The sequence below is a fragment of the Schistocerca serialis genome, chromosome 2 (genome assembly GCF_023864345.2).
Source record: "Schistocerca serialis cubense isolate TAMUIC-IGC-003099 chromosome 2, iqSchSeri2.2, whole genome shotgun sequence".
Lineage (NCBI taxonomy): Eukaryota > Metazoa > Arthropoda > Insecta > Orthoptera > Acrididae > Schistocerca > Schistocerca serialis.
In genome coordinates this window covers 839740771-839764934 of record NC_064639.1, presented here as the reverse complement: position 1 = coordinate 839764934, position 24164 = coordinate 839740771, and the positions used below count along the sequence as shown (strand labels likewise).

Sequence of the window (24164 nt, the reverse complement as noted above, 5' to 3'; positions counted from 1 at the left end):
GCCTAGCACGAAACCAAGTCCACACTACATGTATGATATTTGTTAATATTTTTTTAGAAAGGAGATAAGGAAAGAGATAAGGAACTTTATTGTCTATAATACAACATATAGTGACCGTTGATCTTTATTTTACAATTGCCATTTCCGACTTTAGCCCATATAAACAGATACTCATCGGCATTCAACTTCTTTCTTCTGGTAGACAAAGCAAAAGGCATACTAGGAACAAGAGTACCATAAGGCTGTTTAGCCAACAGTCCTGTAGTCTCAGCAATACTCCAAGTCTTCGAAGTAATAATATTGGCACCTGGAAATGCTTCAAGGCCACCATAATCAGCATGATTGCCCCAAACAACAGCCAAGGTAAGCCATGTTGAGCCTCCAAACACCGCTTGCACATCACAAGTGAAATTCAGACGCAGTCCGTGAAACACATTGGGACCTCCAATTAATTGCGGTTTATTAAATTGTCCAACCAAGTCAATATCAACTGCTTTTAAGCTCTGATACACAGGTACACTGCGCCACCAGCGACGACAGTAACCTAGACGTCACAGAGCCATTGCTTCTCTCACCAACCATTTCCAATACTCTTTCATTACTCACTCTTTCATCCAGCTTATTCTCTCCATTCTCCTCCACATCCACATCTCAAATGCTTCTAACCTTTTCTCATCCTCTCGTCTCAGTGTTTATGTTTCTACCCCATATAGTGCCACACTCCAGACAAAACATTTGCCAAGCCTTTTCCTTAGACCTTTATCTAATTTCCCACATAAGAGTCTCCTCTTTCTGTTGAATGCCTCCTTCGCTACGGCAATTCGAATTTTCACCTCCAGGTGACATCTCAAGTCTTCAGTTATTGTGCTTCCAAGATATTTAAATGCATTCACTTGGCTAATGGTAGATTGTCCTATTTTAATATTGGATAGTCTGCGTCTTGTACTGATGACCATACTCTTTGTTTTTGCTGTGTTTATTTGCATCCCATATTCCACACAAGCTTCATTCAGATCTTTCAGCGTGTTATTCACTGTCCGCTCACTTTCTGCCAATAATACCGGGTCATCAGCAATTCCAGCAATACATATTCCTCTTTTCCCATCTAAGCTTTTCGCAATAATCTCTTCAAGGTATGCGTTAAACAACAGTGGGGAAAGGCAACAACCTTGTCTAACACCTCGTCTAATGTTGCTTCCTTCTGACATTTCATTTCCAATCCTTATCCTTACTTTCTAGTGTAAATAGAGATTCTCTATCAGTCGTCTATTTTTCCAATCTACTCCTTTCCTCTTCATAATATCCATCAGCCTGTTCCATGAACTCTATCAAAAGCCTTTTCTAAATCTATAAAAACAGCAAAGATTTCTCTACCTTTTTCCGTATATATTTCCCCTATAGTTCTTAACAGGCCAATAGCTTCTCTTGTTCCTTTTCCTCTTCTAAATCCGAACTGCTCCTCTGCAATCCCTCTATCCAGCTTGGCATATAACCTTCTATTTAACACTCTCAGCAAGACTTTAGATGCATGAGAAATTAGACTGATGGTCCGAAGCCCTTCACATTTTTTAGTGTTTCTCTTTAAAACTAATATACACTGATTAGTCTAAACATTGTCACCAGCCGGCCGGTGTGGCCGAGCGATTCTAGGCGCTTCAGTCTGGAACCGCGTGACCGTTACGGTCGCAGGTTCGAATCTTGCCTCGGGGGGCATGGGTGTGTGTGATGTCCTTAGGTTAGTTAAGTTTAAGTAGGTTTTTGGAGGTGTTTGGCATTAGATGTCTACGCACAAGTCTTGTAATTCACGTAAACAACGGGACGCCGATTTGCGTACTCGGTGATGGTGCCGGAAAGCGACCCAGCTCGGTTCCATAGGATTTACATCAGGCAAATTTGGTCGCCGAGACATCAACGGGAGTTCAGTATAATGCTCCTCAAACCACTGTAACGCGGCTTTGGCTCTGAGACACGGACAATTATACTACAGAAAGATGACATCGCCGTCGGGGAAGACATCAAGCGTGAAGGGATGGGGGTGGTTCGCAGCTGTCAGCGTGTCTTCGATTACTACCACAGTCCTCTGGAAGCGCAGCAGAATGTCACCCATAAGATAATCTTGCTCCCACCAGTCTGCGTCCATGGTGCGCTGCACGTTTCGACCCACCGTTCATATCACTGACGGCGTTTGTGGAGACGACCATTGACCTACTGTCACAAAAATGTGATTCACACGAAGAGCCGACCCATTTCCATTGGTCGACGGTCGAATACAGATGGTCCCATGCCCACTGCAATCGTTGCATCAACATGTGAACATTTCGGGGTGGTCTGCTGCGGTGCTCCCTGTTCAACGATGTCCGATGAACGGTGTGCTCCGAAACACTTGTGCTGTGCTCTTTAGGCAGAGATGCCACAGATCACCATGTATCCTACTTTACAGAGCAGCCAAGCCTCCGAATACCACGTTCTGTGAACAGTCATGGACATCCGAACATTTAGCGCTTAGTGGTAGTTTCACTGTCCTTCTACCTCTTTCCGTAGATGCTCACGATAGTAGCACGTGAACATTCGACCAGCTTCGCTATTTTCGGAATACTCGTTCGCAGGCTCTGCGTAATAATAATCTGACCTTTGTCAAAGTCGCCTATCTCAATGGATTTTCCCACTTGCAGCCCTTATCTTCGCTAGGGTGAGCACCAGTCCGTGTTTGCTCCGCTTACATACTTTTTTTAACGTGTCTTGTGCCCGCAACGACACCAGGCAGCATCCAACGCCGCGGTGGCCAGTGGTCATAACGTTTTGGGTTATCGGTGTATATAATTATACCGTTTTTAACAATCAGCAAATTAAGGGTCTCTAAAGCCCGTCGTTAATTGTACGGGGTGTTCAAAAAGTCTGTCCGCCGTGCCGTAAGATTGTTTGCCGCGCGTGCCGTATGAATGGTTCAAATGGCTCTGAGCACTATGGGACTCAACTGCTGAGGTCATTAGTCCCCTAGAACTTAGAACTAGTTAAACCTAACTAACCGAAGGATATCACAAACATCCATGCCCGAGGCAGGATTCGAACCTGCGACCGTAGCGGTCTTGCGGTTCCATACTGCAGCGCCTTTAACCGCACGGCCACTTCGGACGGCCCGTATGAATGTTCGCCTGCCTGGGTTACTTCCCTTCAAGTGGACTCTCCCAACATTCCATTGTTTCGTTTATCTCAGCCAGCGTCAGTAGTATCGTTGGTGTGTGTCGTTACGTGTTGACGTGAACATGTAAGTTTAGCTCCTTTGTTCGTTTTTGTCACTGTTAAAATGCTGACCATTGAAGAACGTGTGTTTTTAGTCGAACAAGTGTTCAAAGGTGGCGGTAAATACAAAGTTTCAGTTCATCAAACATTTAATTCAGTTTTCCCGGAGACAACACTCCCACATCGCGATACTGTTCGAGATTTGATTAACAAATTTCAGAGTACAGATGCACCGAGAAGTGGTCGTCCTAGCGTTTTGTCTGATGATAAATTACTCGATATTTCCAATAAAATGTCCATGAGTCCGAACAAGTCAGTAAGAAAACTCGCCCAGGAAGTTGATGTTAGTGTCGGAACGACCCACACAGCTGTAAGAAAAAAAATAGAACTTTTCCCACACAAAGTGACAGTCGTGCAAGAACAGAAAAATACTGATCATGGCAAGAGACTGCATTATTGTCATTGGTTTAAAAATTACGTTCAACAAAATGGAAGGGATGTTCTTAATTAAACGTTTTTCACTGATGAGGCGTGGTTTCATTTACCCGGGTACATCAACTCGCAAAATTCTCGTATTTGGAGTACTGCAAATCCATTCTGTGAAAATAGGAGTTTGGATTGCAATTTCTAGACGTCGGATTGTGGGTCCCATATTTTTCAACGAAACAATAAACGTACAACATTACTGCAGTGATATTGTGTATCCATTCATAGGAGAACTTGTGTTAATTGAAATACTGGACGGTTATTTTCAACAAGATGGTGCAACCGCGCATACAGCTCGCGTTTCAATGTCACTGCTTGCTGATGTTTATGGTGATCGCATAATTTCACAGGGACTTTGACTTCCACGATCGCCTGACCTAACAAAAAAAAAAAAAAAAAAAAAATGACTCTGAGCACTATGGGACTTGACTGCTGAGGTCATCGATCCCCTAGAACTTAGAAGTACTTAAACGTAACTAACTTAAGGACATCACACACATCCATGCCCGAGGCAGGATTCAAACCTGCGACTGTAGCGGTCGCGCGGTTCCAGGCTGTAGCGCCTAGAACCGCTCGGCCACCAGGGGCCGGCTGCCTGACCTAACACCACATGACTTTTCCTTCTGGGGTGCAGCGAAAGCAACTCTCTATAAAAACCGCCCTAAATCCATCGATTAATCGAAAACTGCAATATCCACTTTTACTGCTTCTGTTACAGAAGAAATGTTACAGCTTGTGTTTGGAAACATGATTAGACGAATTGAATTGTGTATTCAACAACAGGGGGGGGGGGGGGGACAATTTCAATATTTAATGCGAAAATTTGTAAGTAAAAATGAATATTCAATAAATTAATACCTTGTATTTCACTGAGTTTCATGTCAGTATATTCACGGCGGCATACGGCACGCGCGGCTAACAATCATACGGCACTGCGAAGAGACTTTTTAAACACCCCATATGAATTGTTGTTATAAAACGACATACTGGTTGTTAAAAAATTATTGTAGCTTGCGTATTGTGAAATCATGCCGTTTCAGTACAAGAGCACACTAAGGATTCGTCAGAAACGCATTGCTCTTGCAACAGTTTGTTATAATTATATTTCAGTTAATAACATCGACGATTAAGTGTTTCAGAAGATTGTAAGATGAGAAGTGTGGACGTAGAACATTTATGGACGGTAGAGCCCAATGAGTAGAGTCGCGTAATTGTGAGACATCAAGCGGTGTGATGCTGTGTATTGTCTCAATGGATCCAAACATTTTTTTACCGTCCTTTCAGTTATCCAATAGGCTCTGATACTTTCTTAATAGTTTAAGAAAATTATATTATATAATATTCGAAGTTATGTAAATATACGGGCGCTCTTTCCGAGGAGTAAGTTTGTTCTACTGGCTTAATTAAAAGACAGGTTGGACTTTTTGCAGTAAGACATTTTGCACTTTCTTGTTTTAAGTTTTGTATTTCACATGTTGTAGATTCTCCTGCTGAATAGAAACAGTGTTCAAGTAAGACTGGTCATAGGATTTTACTAAAAAGTGAGAATGATGACGTAACTTTTACATTACGTGGAGAAATACTGTAAATTTGTATTACACTATTTGTAATGGAACTTATAAAAGCAGATGTCCTTACTGGTTGTATATGGAACTGATATATAACATGTCCTCCCTCGGGCATGGGTGTATGTGTTTGTCCTTAGGATAATTTATGTTAAGTAGTGTGTAAGCTTAGAGACTGATGAGCTTAGCGGTTAAGTCCCATAAGATTTCACACACATTTGAACATATAACATGTCCATGGCTATTGAAGTTTTTATTTATGTATACTACAGACAGAACGACATGACTAGGATATGGACAAGGGAGCGAATGTGCGTTGTAATGAAGCTAACAAGATATCTTACGCCCGTCCATTTCGTAAACAGCGTGAAGTGCGAGCCAGATACGGGCGACAAATGGCACTGAAGCGCGTTGCGATCGCATATACCAGATTGAGACACGAGTACCGTATGGACAAGTCGCGTTCAGCAACACGTTGAACATGGCACGCTCAACACTGACGTTCGGAAGCACCATCCGTGTGCCGACGGTTTCAACCGACTACTCGTTATGGGCGCGCGTCATGTAATGAAGGGGGCCCAAATAACGTCATATTAGTAGTTTAGGGACAGTGTCAGTCCTGAAAGGTTATAGAAAAGGCCACAAATTGCTATACAGGGTGTTTTTGAGACGTGATGGTCAATATTCAGGGATATGAAAGGAATGATAATTCGAAATAAAAAAATCAAGTAAACATGGGCCATAAACTGCATACCTTTAACACCTATGAACAATTTTTGATCTTCGATACTGTGAAACTAATCTCTTCCACTGCAAGCTCTTTGCTTTCTATATTTAGGGACGTGGTAGTATGGACCAAAACAAGAAATATTGTCCAGTAATTAAGTGCTCTAAAATGCATACCTTAAATTTTATATTCTCTTGTTCATCAGAGGGTTTTGTTTCAAAGTAGTGAAGAAGAACAAGTGCTCATAGCTCTTAAAGTATGCATTTTGTAGACATGTTTACTGGACATTATTTGCTTGTTTTGGTCCGTACTACCACTTAACAAAATATGGAAAGCAAAGAGCTTGCAGTAGAAGAGATTTGTTTCACAGTATCGAAGATCAGGAATTCATCATAGCGATTAAAATTATACGTTTTAGAGCCCATGTTTACTTGACCGGTTTTTTTTCCGAATGATCATTCCTTTCATATCCCTGAATATTGCTAACACTTCTGAAACACCCAGTATGTACTCCTCAATTCATTCTCTGTCTGTAAGCAAGTTACACCTAAACTGTTATAACATACTAACACCAGTATTTGACACAAACGTTAGCACTGCAGAAGTACAAATACAAAAAAAAAAAAAATGTTCGTAATTTCGTCTCTCATAAAAATTGTCAAAAGTACAATTATTTTAAACGTATTTCTCCATTCTAACCTTGCCGAACAATTTCGCTATTATAAAATCACATGAAGGCAATGAATGAAAAATGCTTAATGTTATTTTCAGCCTTATAAACATCTGTCAGATATGAATTTGCCTGTATTTGTAGATGAAGAGCATGTTTCGTAATAACAAATCAAGCATTTCGTGCAACGAATATATTCCTGACCGACTGCATTTTCCAATACGAAAAATATAAAATAATCTTTATAAATCGAAAATTAAATCAATTTTTAATAACAGTTTCAAATTTCGTCATCGGGACGAAAATTGGAATTGCAAGGGGAGGAAATTACAAACATCCTCAGATTTATTATAACGCCCCCTACAGCTACACAGGCCACATCTTCGACTGTACTGAACACTCACCACAAAGTACAACACACGACTGAAATAAAGCCCAGTATTTGCAAACAAACCAGTGCTTACACTAGGAATAGCAGGCTGTTCATTTGACTGCTGCACTAACTCATCTGAACGTACAAAGGCGAATTCGTTCCTGCCCGGAAGCTAAACACGCTGTGCACAACATAATCTCTCAACAAAATAATGAACTGATGTCATGCACGAGCGCGCAGCTAAACATTTGATACCAACGCTGGAAATCGGAAATTCGTAGGGGAACGAAATTAGGAGCAGGGACGATATTAGGGTCCCTTACCTTGTTGTTGTGGTCTTCAATCCAAAGACTGGTTTGACGCAGCTCTCCATGCTGCTCTATCCTGTGCAAGCCTCTTCATCTCCAAGTAACTACTGCAACCTACATCCTTCTGTTGGTCTCCCTCAACGATTTTTACCCCCAACGCTTCCCTCCAGTACTAAATTGATAATCACTTGATGTCTCAGAATGTGTCCTACCAACCGATCCCTTTTTCTAGTCAGGTTGTGCCACAAACTCCACGCAAATACTTTCAGAAAAGACTTCCTACCACTTAAATCTATACTCGATGTTAACAAATTTCTCTTCTTCAGAAACGCTTTTCTTGCGGTTGCCAGTTCACGTTTTATATCCTCCCCACTTAGACCATCACCAGTTATTTTGCTTCCCAAATAGCAAAACTCATTTACTACTTTAAGTGTCTCATTTCCCAATCTAATTTCATCAGCATTACCCGATTTAATTCGACTACATTCCATTATCTTCGTTTTGCTTTTGCTGATGTTCATCTTGTATTCTTTTTTCAAGACACTGTACATTCCGTTCAACTTCTCTTCAAAGTGCTTTGCTGTGTCTGACAGAATTACAAGCCGACCGTTGTGACCGAGCGGTTCTAGGCGCTTCAGAGCCGTTTGAGCCATAACTACAATGTAATCGGCAAACCTCAAATATTTTATTTCTTTTCCCTGGAGTTGAATTTCTACTCCAATTTCTTTTTGTTTGGTTTCCTTAACTGCTTGCTCTGTGTACAGATTAAATAATATCGGGGATAGACTACAACCCTGTCTTACTCTCTTCTCATCCACTGCTTCCCTTTCATGCCCCTCGACTCTTATAACTGCCATCTAGTTGTTGCACAAATTGTAAATAACCTTTCGCTCCCTGTATTTTACCTCTGCTATCTTCAGCGTTTCGAAGAGAATATTCCAGCCTACATCTACGTCAATGCTCTGCAAACCACCGTGAGGTGCATGGCAGAGGATAGTCCCATTGTACCAGTTATTAGGGTTTCTTCGTGTTCCATTCACGTACGGAGTGCGGGAAGAATAGTTGTTTGCATGCCTCAGTGCGTGCAGTAATTATTCTAATCTTATCCTCACGATCCCTATGTGAGTGATACGTAGGGGGTTGTATTATATCCCCACAGTAATCATCTTAAAACCGGTTCTTGAAGCTTTTTTAATAGACTTTCTCTTCAAGATCCTACCGTTTTAGTTCCTTCAGTATCTCTGTGAAACTCTCCAACGGATTAAACAAACCTGTGTGCATTCGTGCTGCCCTTTTCTGTATAGTTCAGTATCCCCTGTTAGTCGTATCTGGTATGGGTCCCACATATATGAACAGTATTCTAGGATGGGTAGCACTAGTGGTTTGTAAGCAGTCTCTTTTATAGACTGATTGCACTGCCCCAGTATTCTACCAATAAACTGAAGTCTACCACCTGCTTTACCCACGACTGAAGCTATGTCATCATTCCATTTATATCCCTGCAAAATGTTACACCCAGGTATTTGTATGAGATGGCTGATTCCAACAGTGATGCATTGATATTATAGTCACAGGGTACTACTTCTTTTTCGTTTTGTGAACATTGTCAAAAGCTTCCTATAAGTCTACAAATGCTATAAATGTAGGTTTCTATGAGAAGACGTAGGGTCAGTATTGCCTCGCGTGTTCCTAGATTTCTCCGGAACCCAAACTGATCTTCCCCGAGGTCGGCATCCACCAGTTTCGTCCGCCGCTCTTGGTCTAGGGGCTAGCGTTGCTGCATGTGGATCACAGGGTCCCGGGTTCAATTCTCGGCCGGGTTGGGGATTTTCTTTGCCCGGGGACTGGGTGTTTGTGCTGGCCTCACCATTTCATCATCATTCGTGACAGTGACTAGATTGGATTGTGTAAAAATTGGACTGTGTACGGACGCTGATGACCGCGGAATTGAGCGCCCCACAAACCAAACATCATCATCTACCAGCTTTTCCATTGTCCTGCAAAGAATTCGTGATAGTGGCGTATCAAACTGATTGTTCGGTAATTTTCACACATGTCAGCATCTGCTTTCTTTGGAACTGGAATAATTATATTCTTCTAGAAATCTGAGGCTATTTCGCCTGTCTCATGCACCTTGCTCACGAGATGGAAGAGTTTTGGGATGGCTGGCTCTCCCAAGACTATCAGTAGTTCTAACGGAATGTTGTCTACTCCCAGGGCCTTGTTTCGACTTAGGTCTTTCAGTGTTCTGTCAAACTCTTCTTGCATTTCATCTTCATCTACGTCCCCTTCCATTTCCATAATATTGCCCTCAAGTACATCTCCCTTATATAGATCCCCTATATACTTCTTCCACCTTTTCCGCCTTTCTGCCTTCCCTTCTTTGCTTAGGACTGGTTTTCCATTTGAGTTAGTGAAATTCATACAGGTGGTTCTCTTTTCTTCAAAGGTCTCTTTAATTTTCCTGTAGACGCCATCTATCTTTCCCGCACTAATATATGCTTCTAAATCCTTACATTTGCTCTCTAGAAATTCCTGCTTAGCCATTTTGCACTTCCTGTCAACTCACTTTTTAGGCGTTCGAAATTCCTTTTGCCTGCTTCATTTACTGCATTTTTATATTTTCTCCTTTCAATAATTAATTCAATAACTCAGGATTTCTACTAGACCTCGTCTTATTACTTACTTGATCCTCTGCTGACTTCACTATTTCATCTCTCAAAGCTACCCATTCTTCTCCTACTGTATTCATTTCCCCTGTTCTTGTCAATCGATTCCTAATGCTCCCTCTGAAACTCTGTGCAACCTCTGGTTCTTTTAGTTTATCCAGGTCCCATCTCCTTCAATTCCTACCTTTTTGCGGTTTCTTCAGTTTTAATATACGTTCAAAAGCAATAAAATATGATCAGAGTCCACATCTGCCCCTGGAAATGTCTTACAGTCTACAATCTGGTTTCGAAATCTCTGTCTAACCATTATACACACATCAAAAAAAGTTTTTCATCACCTCGGTTCCGTGAGTTCCGGTACCTGTACTGAAAATTGGAATAGAGATCAACATCAACCATCATTTCCGCCCTTTTTATTGCTCATGAAAACCACACATTGCATGTTGTACCACCATACAGCGAGACCTTCAGAGGTGGTGGTCCAGATTGCTGTACATACCCGTACCTCTAATACCCAGCAGCACGCCCTTTTGCGTTAATGGATGTCTGTATTCGTCGTGGCATACTACCCACAAGTTCATCAAGGTACTGTTGGTCCAGTGTCCCCTCCTCAACGGCGATTCGGCGTAGATTCCTCAGAGTGGTTAGTGGGTCACGTCATCCGTAAACAGCCATTTCCAATCTATCCCAGGCATGTTCGATAGGATTTATGTCTGGAGAACATGCTAGCCACTCCAGTCGAGCGATGTCGTTATTCTGAAGGGCGTCATTCACAAGATTTGCGCGATGGGGGCGCGAATTGTCATCCATGAAGATGAATGCCTCGCCAATATACTGCCGATATGGTTACACTATCGGTCGGAGGATGACATTCACGTATCGTACAGCCGTTACGGCCTCTTCCCTGACCACCAGCGGCGTACGTCTGACCCACATACTGCCACCCCAAAAAGGCAGTGACAGTGTGTCTGAGGCGTTCAGCCTGACCGGGTTGCCTCCAAACACGTCTCGGACGATTGTCTGGTTGAAGGCATATGCGACACTCATCGGTGAACAGAACGCGATGCCAATCCTGAGTGGTCCATTCGGCGTGTTGTTGGACCCATCTGTACCGCGCTGCATGGTGCCGTGGTTGCATAGATGGACCTCGCCATGGACGTCGAGAGTGAAATTGCGCATCATGCAGCCTATTGCGCACAGTCAGAGTTGTAACACGACGTCCTGTGGCTGCACGAAAACCATTATTCAACATAGTGGCGTTGCTGTCAGGGTTCCTCCGAGCCATAATCCATAGGTAGCGGTCATCAACTGCAGTAGTAGCCCTTTTTTGCATTTTGTTCGGTATTGTTGGTTCTGTTTGTCCTGGGTGGACGTCACATGAAATCCGTTCAATTTGATCGTTCACTTCTTTACTCAGTTTTTTTATTCCAGAGGGCAATCGGCCTTCTGTCCGAACACGCTGAGCTACCGTGCCGGCTGCCCTTGGGCAGCCTGAGCGAGGCATGTCATCGACAGTTCCTATCTCTCTGTATATCCTCCATGCCCGAACAACATCGGTTTGGTTCACTCCGAGACGCCTGGACACTTCCCTTGTTGAGAGCCCTTCCTGGCACAAAGCAACAATGCGTACGCGATCGAACCACGGTATTGGCCATCTAGGCATGGTTGAACTACAGAAAACACGAGCCGTGTACCTCCTTCGTGTAGGAATGACTGGAACTGATCGACTGTCGGACCCCTCTGTCTAATAGGCGCTGCTCATGCTTGGTTGTTTACATCTTTGGGTGGGTTTAGTGATATCTCTGAACAGTCAAAGGGACTGTGTCTGTGATACAAAATCCACAGTCAACGTCTATCTTGAGAAGTTCTGGGAACCGGGGTGATGCAAAACCTTTTTTTGATGTGTGTATACTCAATCTGAAACCTCCCGGTGTCTACAGGTCTGTTTCACGTATACAGCCTTCTTTCATAGTTCTTAAACCAATTGTTAGCTATGATTAAATTATCCTCTGTGCAAAATTCTATCAGGTGGCTTCCTCTTTCATTCCTTCCCCCTAGTCCTTCTCTTCCTTTTCCTAATATCGAATTCCAGTTCCTCATGACTATTAAGCCTTTGTATCCCTTAACTATCTGAATAATTTATTTTATCTCTTCATACAGTTCCTGAGTCTCTTCCTCGTCTGTGGAGACACCTAGCATATAAACTTGTACAATTGTGGTGGGGTGTGGACTTTGTGTCTATTTTGCCTAGAATAATGCGTTCACTGTGCTGTTCATAGTAGCTTACCAATGTTTCTATATTGTTATTCATTATTAAATCTACTTCTCCATTACCCCTATTTGATTTTATATTTATGACCCGGTATTCACCTGACCAGAAGTCCTGTTCATTCTGCCGTCGAACTTCACTAATTCCCACTATAACTAACTTTAACCTATCCATTTCCCTTTTTAAATTTTCTAACCTACCTGTCCGATTAAGAGGTCTGACATTGCACGCTCCGATCCCTAGAACCTTACTACCGTATAAATAAGCCGCCAGTACGTCGCGAATTGGTCAGTGACGTCAATGATCGTTTCGCTGTGCCGAGTATAGAGTTGTAAAATAATATGCCGAAAACTGCGTATATGCAGAAATAAGGGACCGTCACGTCGTCTGCTAACAACAGAAGTCAACCACGAGAGGTGTTCCTTGTTGTTGTTGTTGTGGTCTTCAGTCCTGAAACTGGTTTGATGCAGCTCTCCATGCTACTCTATCCTGTGCAAACCTCTTCATCTCCCAGTACCTACTGCAACCTTTACCTCCGGAATATTTTACCCAAGAGGACGCCATCATCATTTAATCATACAGTAAAGTTGCATGCCCTCGGGAAAAATTACGGCTGTAGTTTCCCCTTGCTTTCAGCCGTTCGCAGTACCAGCACATAAGGTGTTCCTTAGGAAATGCAAAACTTTTGCTCTGAAGGCAGGTTGGTTTTATACAAGGTTCCGATGCACCATATTATACCCTGCTCTTTTGTCTACAGAACCCTAATTTTCAACATAATCTCCGTTCGATGCAACGATCTTGTACCATCTTACTGTGTGGCTATATGACTGGGTCGTACCACACTACTGGGCGACATAGGACCCAACGTCCTGCTGTACCTATAAGCTCCCCATCATCCACGCACTGCTTCCCGTGGAAAGCATCTTTAATTGGGCCAAACATATGGAAGATGGAAGGTGCGAGATCCGTGCTGTGGGTTGGATGAGGAAGAACAGTCCAATGAAGTTTTGTGAGTTCCACTCAGGTGTGCAGGCCTTGCGTTGTCATAGAGAAGGAGAAGTTTGTTTGCATTTTTATGGTGAAGGTGTTATATTATCAACTGAATACCCTTCGTAATTTTCGCCACACTCATTGATGTATTACTAATCGATGTTATATCTTTTTAATCTTTATTGTTGTTGGGTCGGTCCGGTTGTGGTTGCCAAGGAATAGGTAGATGCCGAGACAGAGAGCAAACTAATTAGAGGTATACAAATATGTATGTAACGTAGTTTTACTTATCTCAAGTTCTGCAAGTCCAAGTAGTTCGTCATAAACGAACACAATAACGAAGGCTAGCAATTAGCGCTGCGAGGAGTCCACATAAACTCCGCGATTAGGTTGGCTGGCGCCCGTGCAGCGTCCTGAAGCCTGGTCGGTGGTCGCGCTACTCACGCGTGCAGCCGAGGGCATGTCTAAGAGCCGGCTGCAGATTATGTACTGACTCGTTCCATGACCATGGAGATTGGCTCAGTTTCATCCTACTGAATTAGCTGTGCAAAAGTTTAAATAAGGAAAAAAGCCTTTCCTGACGCGTTTTGCCTCATTTTTAGGGCATTATCAGTGGCCTGAAACACATACACATTTTCATTTGTGAGCATCACTTTGAACTTACATATTCTACCATTGTACATATTAGGTACAAACCGTTCTCATCTGCACACCTTTAGTTCCACATTCATTTTGTAAGTAGGCTGTTTAGGTTTTTTTATTGGTAACGCCACCTCTGTATGAAAATCACTGGCTGTGCTGTGTGCAGTCTGTGGCTGCTTTGCATTGTTGTAATACTCGCCATTGTAGTGTTAGGCAGCTGGATGTGAACAGCGCGTAGCGTTGCGCAGTTGGAGGTGAGCCGCCAGCAGTGGTGGATGTGGGGAGAGAGATGGCGGAGTTTTGAAATTTGTCATGAACTGCTATATTTATATATGATGATATCAAGGTAAATACATTGTTTGTTCTCTATTAATATCTTTCATTTGCTAACTATCCCTATCAGTATTTAGTGCCTTCCATAGTTTGAATCTTTTATTTAGCTGGCAGTAGTGGCGCTCGCTGTATTGCAGTAGCTTGAGCAGCGAAGATTTTTGTGAGGTAAGTGATTTGTGAAAGGTATAGTTTAATGTTAGGGCCATTCTTTTGTAGGGATTTTTGAAAGTCAGATTGCGTTGCGCTAACAAAATATTGTGTGTCAGTTTAAGCACAGTCATGTATAATTGTTCAAAGGGGACGTTTCAATTTAATTTTACTGTGTTTATTGATATATTAAACAAAACGTGCCTAGGTGAGAACTGTCTGTAACTTACATCTATGATAGCGGAATATGTAAGTTGAAAGTGATACATACAAATGAAAATGTGTTTGTGCATCAGGCCACTGATGATGCCATAATAAATTAAGGCAAAACACAACTGCCAAAACAAGTATCATCTTTATTCAGTTGTAACAAATGGTTATGACCTGAAATTTATTAGTATAATATTAATAGTGTCACTTCATTTTATGAAGTCGTCTGCTGTCGAAACCTCCTTCAAGAGTAGGGCTTGATACAGGTCCTCAGCAACACCCTTCATGAGATGTGCACCCTTATGTTCCTCCTTAATTCTAGGATCCACTATTTTACACGGTTCAAAGACGTCTTGAATGTAGGATGCTGTAGTTTCTCGTGGACGTTGTGCCCAGCACTTTAATTTATCTTCAGCCTTGCACTTCTGTCGTTGTGTGTCGCCGAAATACTTGCGCAGTTCCGCCTGGAATACTTCTCAGTTTGTGAACTTCTTATCGTTGTTCTCATACCATTGCTTGGCAGTGCCCTCCAAGTAGAAAAATGCGTTAGCCAAACACACGGTGTCATCCCATTTGTTAAATTTGGCTTTACGCTCATATACCTTCAGCCACTCGTTTGAATCTTGGCCATCGTCACCAGAGAACTCGGAAGGATGTCTCATGTGGTGGCACACAGTTGCTGTCATCGTAACGTCCTCTTCTTCTTCTGTCTCCGATAGATTGCGATCTATTGAATACGGCTCGAACTCAGGTTTCTCGCCACGTAAACAGCGGCTTTGTCGTGGCCTGATGGGAGCCACTGTATCGTCAATAATGCGCCCTGTCAAAAGTTCCAATACCCGGCACCCCACCAGAATAATGTCACGTACAAGAAGGTGTAATTAGGTGAGTGACGAACACTAACTTCAGTTAACGAAGGTTTATTCAGCACTTGCACATACAAGAGCGCGGAGCGAACTGCCTCCGGCCAGAACACATACAGTATATATACAGCTACAGAACATTCCAATACATTGATCCCTGACATTTGTGGATACTTCTAGAATGTACTCGAACCGAATACGGTATAGAAATTAAAATTGTACAGTACATGTGAGTTTTGAACTCACGACCCTCTGTGCAACATTTTACTATCATAACCACTACACCACGATGCTACTCACAAGGGGACCTCCCCATCGCACCCCCCTCAGATTTAGTTATAAGTTGGCACAGTGGATAGGCCTTGAAAAACTGAACAAAGATCAATTGAGAAAACAGGAAGAAGTTGTGTAGAACTGTGAAAAAATAAGCAAAATATACAAACTGAGTAGTTCAATGGAAGATAAGTAACAATAAGGACAACAGGAACATAGGAGCGCCGTGGTCTCGTGGTAACGTGAGCAGCTGCGCAACGAAAGGTCCTAGGTTCAAATCTTCCATCAAGTGTAAATTTTAATTTTTTATTTTCAGTTTATGTGACAAACTGTTATCCACAAGAAAACCTAAATCGGGGAAGGTAGAAGAATCTTTTTACCCATTCGCCAAGTGTACAAGTTAGGTGGGTCGACAACATATTCCTGTCATGTGACGCACATGCCGTCACCAGTGTCGTATAGAATATATCAGATGTGTTTTCCTGTGGAGGAATCGGTTGACCTATGACCTTACGATCAAATGTTTTCTGTTCCCATTGGAGAGGCACGTCCTTTCGCCTACTAATCGCACGGTTTTGCAGTGCGGTCGCAAAACACAGACACTAAACTTATTACAGTGAACAGAGATGTCAATGAACGAACGGACAGATAATAACTATGCAAAAATAAAGAAAGTAAAATTTTCAGTCGAGGGAACACTTGAACTAAGGATCTCTCGTTCAGCAGCTGCTCACGCTACCGCGGGACCACGGCGCTTCTAAGCACACTTCTTCCATGATGTTGCTTATGTGGCCCATGGACTACTCAGTTTGTATATTTTGCTTATTTTTTCACAGTTCCACACAACTTCTTCCTGTTTTCTCAATTGATCTGTGTTCAGTTTATCAAGGCCTATCCACTGTGCCAACTTATAACTAAATCTGAGGGGGGTGCGATGGGGAGGTTCCCTTGTCAGCTTCTTCTGCGACAATAGCGACTGAGGATTGACAGATCAACCACAATGAAGAGTTTGTCTTATCGTTTCTTTTGTTTTTGTGACACATTGCAAAGGTTACATAAGGGCTTGATATTTTTTCCACTAGTGCTGTTCTACAAAGAGACAACATACCTGAAAGCAAAGAGGTGTTTAGGTTTCATAATACCTGGCCAAAGAAAAGCCTGAACTATGCGCGAATAAGAACGTAAATAGATAAACATTTTTTGAAAAAAAAAAAAAATTGCTTCAACAGTGAAGCAATCACATGTATTTCACATGAAAAATAATTTTCAATGTTAATGTGGCATTTAGAAAGAAAAGAAAATACTGTCTTCAAAATATACATTGTATGATGAGATTGTAAGTATACAGGGTGTCTGAAACTTTGTGGGTCAGCCGGCCGAAGTGGCCGCGCGGTTCTGGCGCTGCAGTCTGGAACCGCGAGACCGCTACGGTCGCAGGTTCGAATCCTGCCTCGGGCATGGATGTGTGTGATGCCCTTAGGTTAGTTAGGTTTAACTAGTTCTAAGTTCTAGGGGACTAATGACCTCAGCAGTTGAGTCCCATAGTGCTCAGAGCCATTTTGAACCAAACTTTGTGGGTCAAATTGAAACAGTTTATAGTGGGTCCACAACCGATTATCTTGAATTAGGGAACCAATGGTAGGAAATGCATATTTATTGTATTATGGACATACATAGCGTGCACTGCATAACAAAAGTGTAACTCATAGTAATAATTCAAAGTGAGATCGCCAGCTTCAGTGCTCCTGCAAGATGTGGTGCCAAAGTTCCTAGAGACTCTACCCCTTCTTGTCCGCGAAGGGACGTGGTTTCAACACGACAATGGCCTGCCCGCTTCGATGCTAATGTCTGCGAGCGCCTGAACAACACGTCACCTCATCGTTGGATTGGAAAGGGAGAGCCTGTCCCACGACCAGAGCGATCGCCGGATCTCATGCCTCCGGATTTTTTCCTCTGGGGTTACGTCAAGACGCTGATGTAGGAAACTGCTTAGAAACGGATGAAAACCTTCTAGCTAGGGTCCAAGCTGTATCTGTCCTGGTACAACAGACACCAGGGATCTTTGAGTGAGTGCGGCAGGACTTAGTGCGCCGTTACCATGCATGCATTGAGGCTGGCAGTCGTCACTTTGAACCATTACTGTAAGCTATGCTGTTGTTATGCGGTGTATGCTGTGTACACCTAAAGCATAAACACGCATTTCTATTCATTATTTCTGTAGTTAGATAGTTGGTTGTGGATCCGCTATCACCTGTTTCAATTTCACCCAAAAGGTTTGAGACACCCTGTATATTTTCTTGACCAAACAGATCTACATGTTTTGATCGTTTGAACGTACTTTTTATATTCTTTCGGTTCTCAGGAATGTGGAGAATTTACCATAATACAGCCTTTACCGAGAACATCCGCTGTGAATTTTGCTTTGTTCCTTAATAACCTACATTACCATTGCTTGTTCCTACACTCTGGTACTGTTACTATATTTTGGCTTTGTCGTTAAATGGATTGCCCCTAATAACCTCATTTTCGCGGTTGAGGTGCCAAACTGCAAAAAAGACACCTCTCCCAACACAAGCAATTTTGGCTCTAATGAAAACGACCATCCATGACAATTTAGATTCAGTACAGGAATAAAACGGCATGGTAGGTGCAGTAGACTCAGTTGTCACGAGTAGTCGATTGAGACAAGAAAGTCGCGGGTATAAAAGGCGTTTTACACGTGCGACTTCCTCGTTTCAATCGACTCTTCGTGACAAGTGAGTCTACTGCATCGACCTTGCTGCATTATGCCTTTACTGAGTCTCGCCAGTCATGGATGGCATTTATTTAAACGCCGGCGCCAAATTTGCTTGTGTTATGGGAGCTCTCGGCTGCACAGTTTCATACCCGAAAGGTGAAAGTCGAAACATAATAACACAACTAAGGAACTAACCATAACAGTAAAGTCTTTGACAACAACAGCAAAATTCATAGTGAAAGTTCCTAACAAAGGTAGTATGGGAAATTCTCCACGTTGCTGAGAAATGAAAAAATCGGAAAAATATTGTTTAATCATTTCGGAATACACGCAGTTATTTGCTCCATAAATATATATATATACAAACACATCACACATAATTCACTAACGAGCGAGGCGGCTCAGTGGTTATCACACTAGACTCGGGAGGACCACGGTTGAAAACCCGCGTCCGACCATCCTGATTTCGGTTTTCCGTGATTTCGCAAAGTCGCTTCAGGCAAATGCCGCGATGGTTCCTTTGAAAGGGGACAGCTGACTTCTTCCCCATCCTTACCTAATCCTATGGGACCGATGACCTCACTGTTTGCTCCACTCCTGTAAATCAACCAACCAACCATAAGTAGCGCCTTGTTACTTTATCCTTTGTTTCTTGTTTTCTGAGATCCAAATAACATCGAATATTATTTTTCTCGTTCAGTATATTTGACTTTTTCACTGTTGAAAAATTTTCATTGGAGAAGTTTATCTGTTTACATTATTATTTAAGCACTGTATTGGCTTTTTCTTTGACCAAATATTGTAAAACCTAAACCACGATTTGCTTTCAGGTACTTAGACTCTCTTGTGAGAAAACACTAAAAGGAAAAATATACAGTTACCGTGCAATCTTCGAAATGTGTCACGGAAGCAAAGCAAACAATAAAATATAGATAAGGAAGCTACAAAAGCGCAAAATCCATTACTGCAGCGTGAGTTTTCACGGCTGGAATCTTTTTTTTTTTTTTTCATGTTGCGGCGTTAGCAGACGACATCAGAAGCCTCTACCTCCCTGCATGTACTGTGTGCAGCATACAGTATTCTCAGGAATTTGGAATTCTGCGCTCCGAACAGTTAGCTGATCAGTGACCTTACTGGCCCAGTACAGACTTGGTTGGCGGCTAATTTACACGCGACGCGCATCCAATACGCGTAATCGATCGTGATCAAAAATTCGCTCGTGTAACATGGGCTTTCATCCACCTGGTGCCCCTCGCACCTGTAGACATTAACAAAATCAAAATTTGAGAAAAAACTTTACTTTTTATAGAGTTACGACGAACGCATAATCTACTTTTAAAACAAGTTTACTAATCCTATTCTAAATCCGTTCGGCCATGGAATCAGTAGGATAGATTTTTTATGTTTTACAAAACAAGTATTTTTATTTTTTATTTGTTTGTTATTAGCTTCTAACATACGTATTCGTAAGTCATCACAAGATAAAAGGCTGTACTAATACATAAAAGTAACATTTCACTATCTGCATACTTGCAGTCTAAAGCACACATTCAGGGCCGGATTTACGCACTGGGCAGGTAGGCCCGGGCCTAGGGCGCTGAGAGAGCTCGATCGCCGTTTGTATTATTGCTAGACTCGGTCATACACGGAAAAAAATGGCATGTAATTTGAAAACGTGGAAAGCAAGCCACTAGCACTGTCACTAAGGTAGCGTTAGGCACATTGTTGAGTTCAGTTGGTGGGGAAATGTTATCGTCGCTGGATGCAAGCCAGTAGCACTGTCACTAAGGTAGCGTTAGGGTCATTGTTGAGTTCAGTTGGTAGGGAAATGTTAACGTCGCTGGATGCAACAGCTGTGTAGTTTTGTTTCGCATACATTCGTGACACGCTGACATTTCTTTTGTTGTCGGTTGTCACATTGCGCGTGATGACTATTATTCTTTTCAAAAGTGTAGTCTATCCGACCATATGAGCGGCATGAAAAGCTAAGCATTGCATAAAATAAGAAACGAGTTATTAAATGAAAAAAGGAAATTGGCAAAACAGATTTGGCGAATGTTTTTCTGTGGGTAAAAATGTACATTTGAATCGCAGCATGGGTAGCAAAGACGTTGGTTTCCGAGGTTGATTTGTAACACCATTTAATGAAAACGTTGATGGCAGTGACGTGTGGCGACATTTGTAGTAGCGCGTTTGTTGTGGAAGCGGCATTCTTGTTGGTATTTATGCAGAAATGGCGTTAAAAACGTTAAGTTCCTTGGTATGATTCTAACTTTCGAAATTCATTTTTATATTCATGATTTCACATCGAAATACGTTTACTTGTTTTTTCCTTGTTCCGAAAAAAACTCATAGGATTTATTTGTTTCGTTTTTATTCTAAGCTGAAAATAGCTATTGCGTTTTCCTCCTGCGTAGCCGCTGCCCATCCAAAACCGGACGTCACGTTAGGTCAAAATGGTTCCTTACCCTGCCGCGTTACGTTTTTACTTTTCATAGCATGAAAATGATTGTAATCTGTAGGAAGAAAAACAACTTTTAATGCGGGGTATATGATATGTTTCTTTTAAGGAATTCCATTGTTGATTACATTTATTCTAATACGGAATCTTAATTTTGTAGGCAACAAAAATGCTTGAATAAAATTGCCGGAAGTCAAAAACAAACGAGTGTGAGGAGGGGCGCCAACAAGTCCATTTCAGGAGTGCTTCCCTATATAAACCTGGCCCTGTACACATTCTTTAGTTTGGCGTCAGGTTGGAAGTATACAGTTGTACTACTAGACATAAAATGATAGTTAACCACTTGTTTGCTCTAAAACTATTTGATTGAGTCCTTTAATTTAATTCATCGCCCGTAGGCCCTTACCGGTATATATTTTTATGTCTTCTTGTGCAACAATCCTGGCTGTGGTCATACGCACCGCTGATTAATCTCCAAGAATTTGGATAGTGCAAAGCGGGCAGGGTCAAGAGCTGTTCTAAACATTTGACTGTTTTGCTCGCTGCGCTTGCACTGAGGGAGGATGTGATTTTCATCACCCCTTGTTACGTCGTCACAATGACAGCAGGATGTGTCTTAATACGCCGATATTATTTTCCTTGATTTCCTGAACTGTGCAAACCATGGCTGCCTCACCGTAAACATCTGTAAACGTAAATAGGTTTTGCTTCTTGTATTTTCTCTTTTATTCCTCATTGACGATTAAAACTGGGCTCAGCAGGGCAACTTCGCGCGTCTTCCATGACCAGTCACATGATGCGCTTATGTTCAAGCTCTTTCGGGCACACGAACGCTTCAGTGTTGCTGCACTCGCACGAGGAACTATGGCTTGTTGTGGCAGCCTGTTGAACTTCGCGTTTGATGGTTGGCGACTAGTGCTAGCAAGCGGCGTAGATTATCTCGTATGAAGATTACGATCATTCAAATAAAAGATTTGAGATGCTCTCACTGGAGATTTGAAACGAACATGGACGTGGAGTGGGACGAAATGAGTGATGTCATAACTAGCACATAAAAGCCACTACTATTTGTAATAATAAAATGAAGGTAAATGGTTCGTCAGTGGTTAAAAGTACATAAGCATGGGAAATACAAACCTCTCCAGACGTTTTCATTAAACCAAGCCCTGCGTGTATTTCCACATGACAAAGCATTGAGTATCACGTAATGTTTTCAAGCGTTTTGATACTATGTCAAAATAAAATAAATCGTTGAACTATTTAATCATTCACATTCTCCAGGAACAAAATATCATTCTTTTCATTCTCAGACTGTCAAAAGTATGCAACAGTATAATGAAATTTTCCACACGAATATTATGCCTTTCTCACATTACCAATTGCCTCCATGACTCCGTACATGATGTACAGTTATGTATTATTTTTTGTTTTTATTTGTTTATTTATTTCTAATCCATTTGTTAACAGTTTTCATTGTACAGATGTGTGGTCACGTTATATACACATGCAACAGACATACACAATTTTGCAAAATGTAAATTATTACTCTATAATAAATACCCAATCACTAAAACAATACCAGTACTTTATTTATGGATGACTATTATTTGTCTGGCTGTAGAATGCTGTCTTGCGCGATACTTAATTTACTTCTGATTTTGCTACATCATTTGTCATATGTAGCCTATAACGAAGAGATAAAAGTTAAAAAATATGTGATTGCAATGAAAATGTGAGACTGCCTTGATGATCTATATGAAGGGCCTGTCGTATAAATGCTGAAAAAGCAAGATATGGAGAGCCAAAGTTGCTGCTGAGATGAATTTCAATGAATCTGCTAAGGTAAGTAACACATTGTTTTCTTTTCAAGTCACATTCCTCCAAGGAGAACACCAGGAGGTACTAGTGTATGAAATGCATATTAATTCTTATTGCCTAGGTACATGAATGGGACAAGTACTATATATACACTCTGAGAAGACACTCTGCAATGTAGCTTTGAAGGTGCTGTATCATCACAAATTGAAAAACTTCAACTGGTATTTATTGCTTGCCAGTTTTAGCGAGCAGGCAGCTGTTTGTTAGTGCATCAAACATTTCAGTAAATAAGATGTTTTTTAACTTGGTTACACATAACATTTCAACGATCATTAATGTCGTGTGCAACTCCAGCTTTCAAGGACAGACATAATAAACAAACTATTCTCTGCTAGTTGATGTTGTTCCTTAGTGGCATTTAGTCGGTACCACTCAATGTCATTCAACTTCAATCAATTCTGAAATTTCTGTTGGCAACCACAGTGAGAGCTGCTTAGCATGTACGTACAGTATGTCACCATTACAACAATGATATAACTTTTCTATGATGATTTACTAATCTTCAAAATTTGTTGTTGTGCATTCATACTGCAAATGAAATACTGTAATGGTTTTCCCAGACTATAGATGCCTGTACAGAATTATAGGTTCTGTAGTTTACTGAAATTTTTATTTGTAATACAATGTAATTATTTAATCTTCATGTTTAGAGGTAAAATATTGAAAGAAACATCCATGTCATCTTGATCATTACTATTTCTGTCCTGAAAAGGAAGTTGGCTGTTCCCATATATTACTCTACAGAGTTGTTAGCTAGCTTACACAAGACCATTGTGGCTTTGCAAACTACATAGTAATACTGAAAGAGAGACAATCATTAGTTTCCACTGACTCAATAATATGTAAAGTTCCAGATGCATTTCAAATAATTAAATGGGAAATGATGTAAAAATGAAGAGGAATGTCGTGGACTTACAAAAATCTAAAATTGATCAGGGGCAATTAAAACTTAGTCAGATGAATGTCAATGCATTTATCATGGGATTAAGTCAAACAAGCAATCCTTCTTAGTAAACAAGCCTATACATCTTTTAATTAATTTACAAATGATGATGTTCCCATTATTTGGAATCCATAGTGTTGATTTGTGTGGCCAAAACTAATAATAATAATGTCGTGTGACTAGGGCCTCCCGTCGGGTAGACCGTTCGCCTGGTGCAAGTCTTTCGATTTGACGCCACTTCGGCAACCTGCGCACTGATGGGGATGAAATAATAATGATTAGGACAACACAACACCCAGTCCCTGAGCGGAGAAAATCTCCGGCCCAGCCGGGAATAGAACCCAGGCCCTTAGGATTGACATTCTGTCGCACTGACCACT

The 24164-nt window shown here is 41.6% G+C and overlaps 1 protein-coding gene across 2 annotated transcripts in view; it reads left to right on the top strand.

The window, feature by feature from the left end:
* Nucleotides 1-24164, top strand: part of LOC126458109 (glutamyl aminopeptidase-like) — a 292746-nt gene that overhangs the window by 179545 nt on the left and 89037 nt on the right. The window lies entirely within an intron of this gene.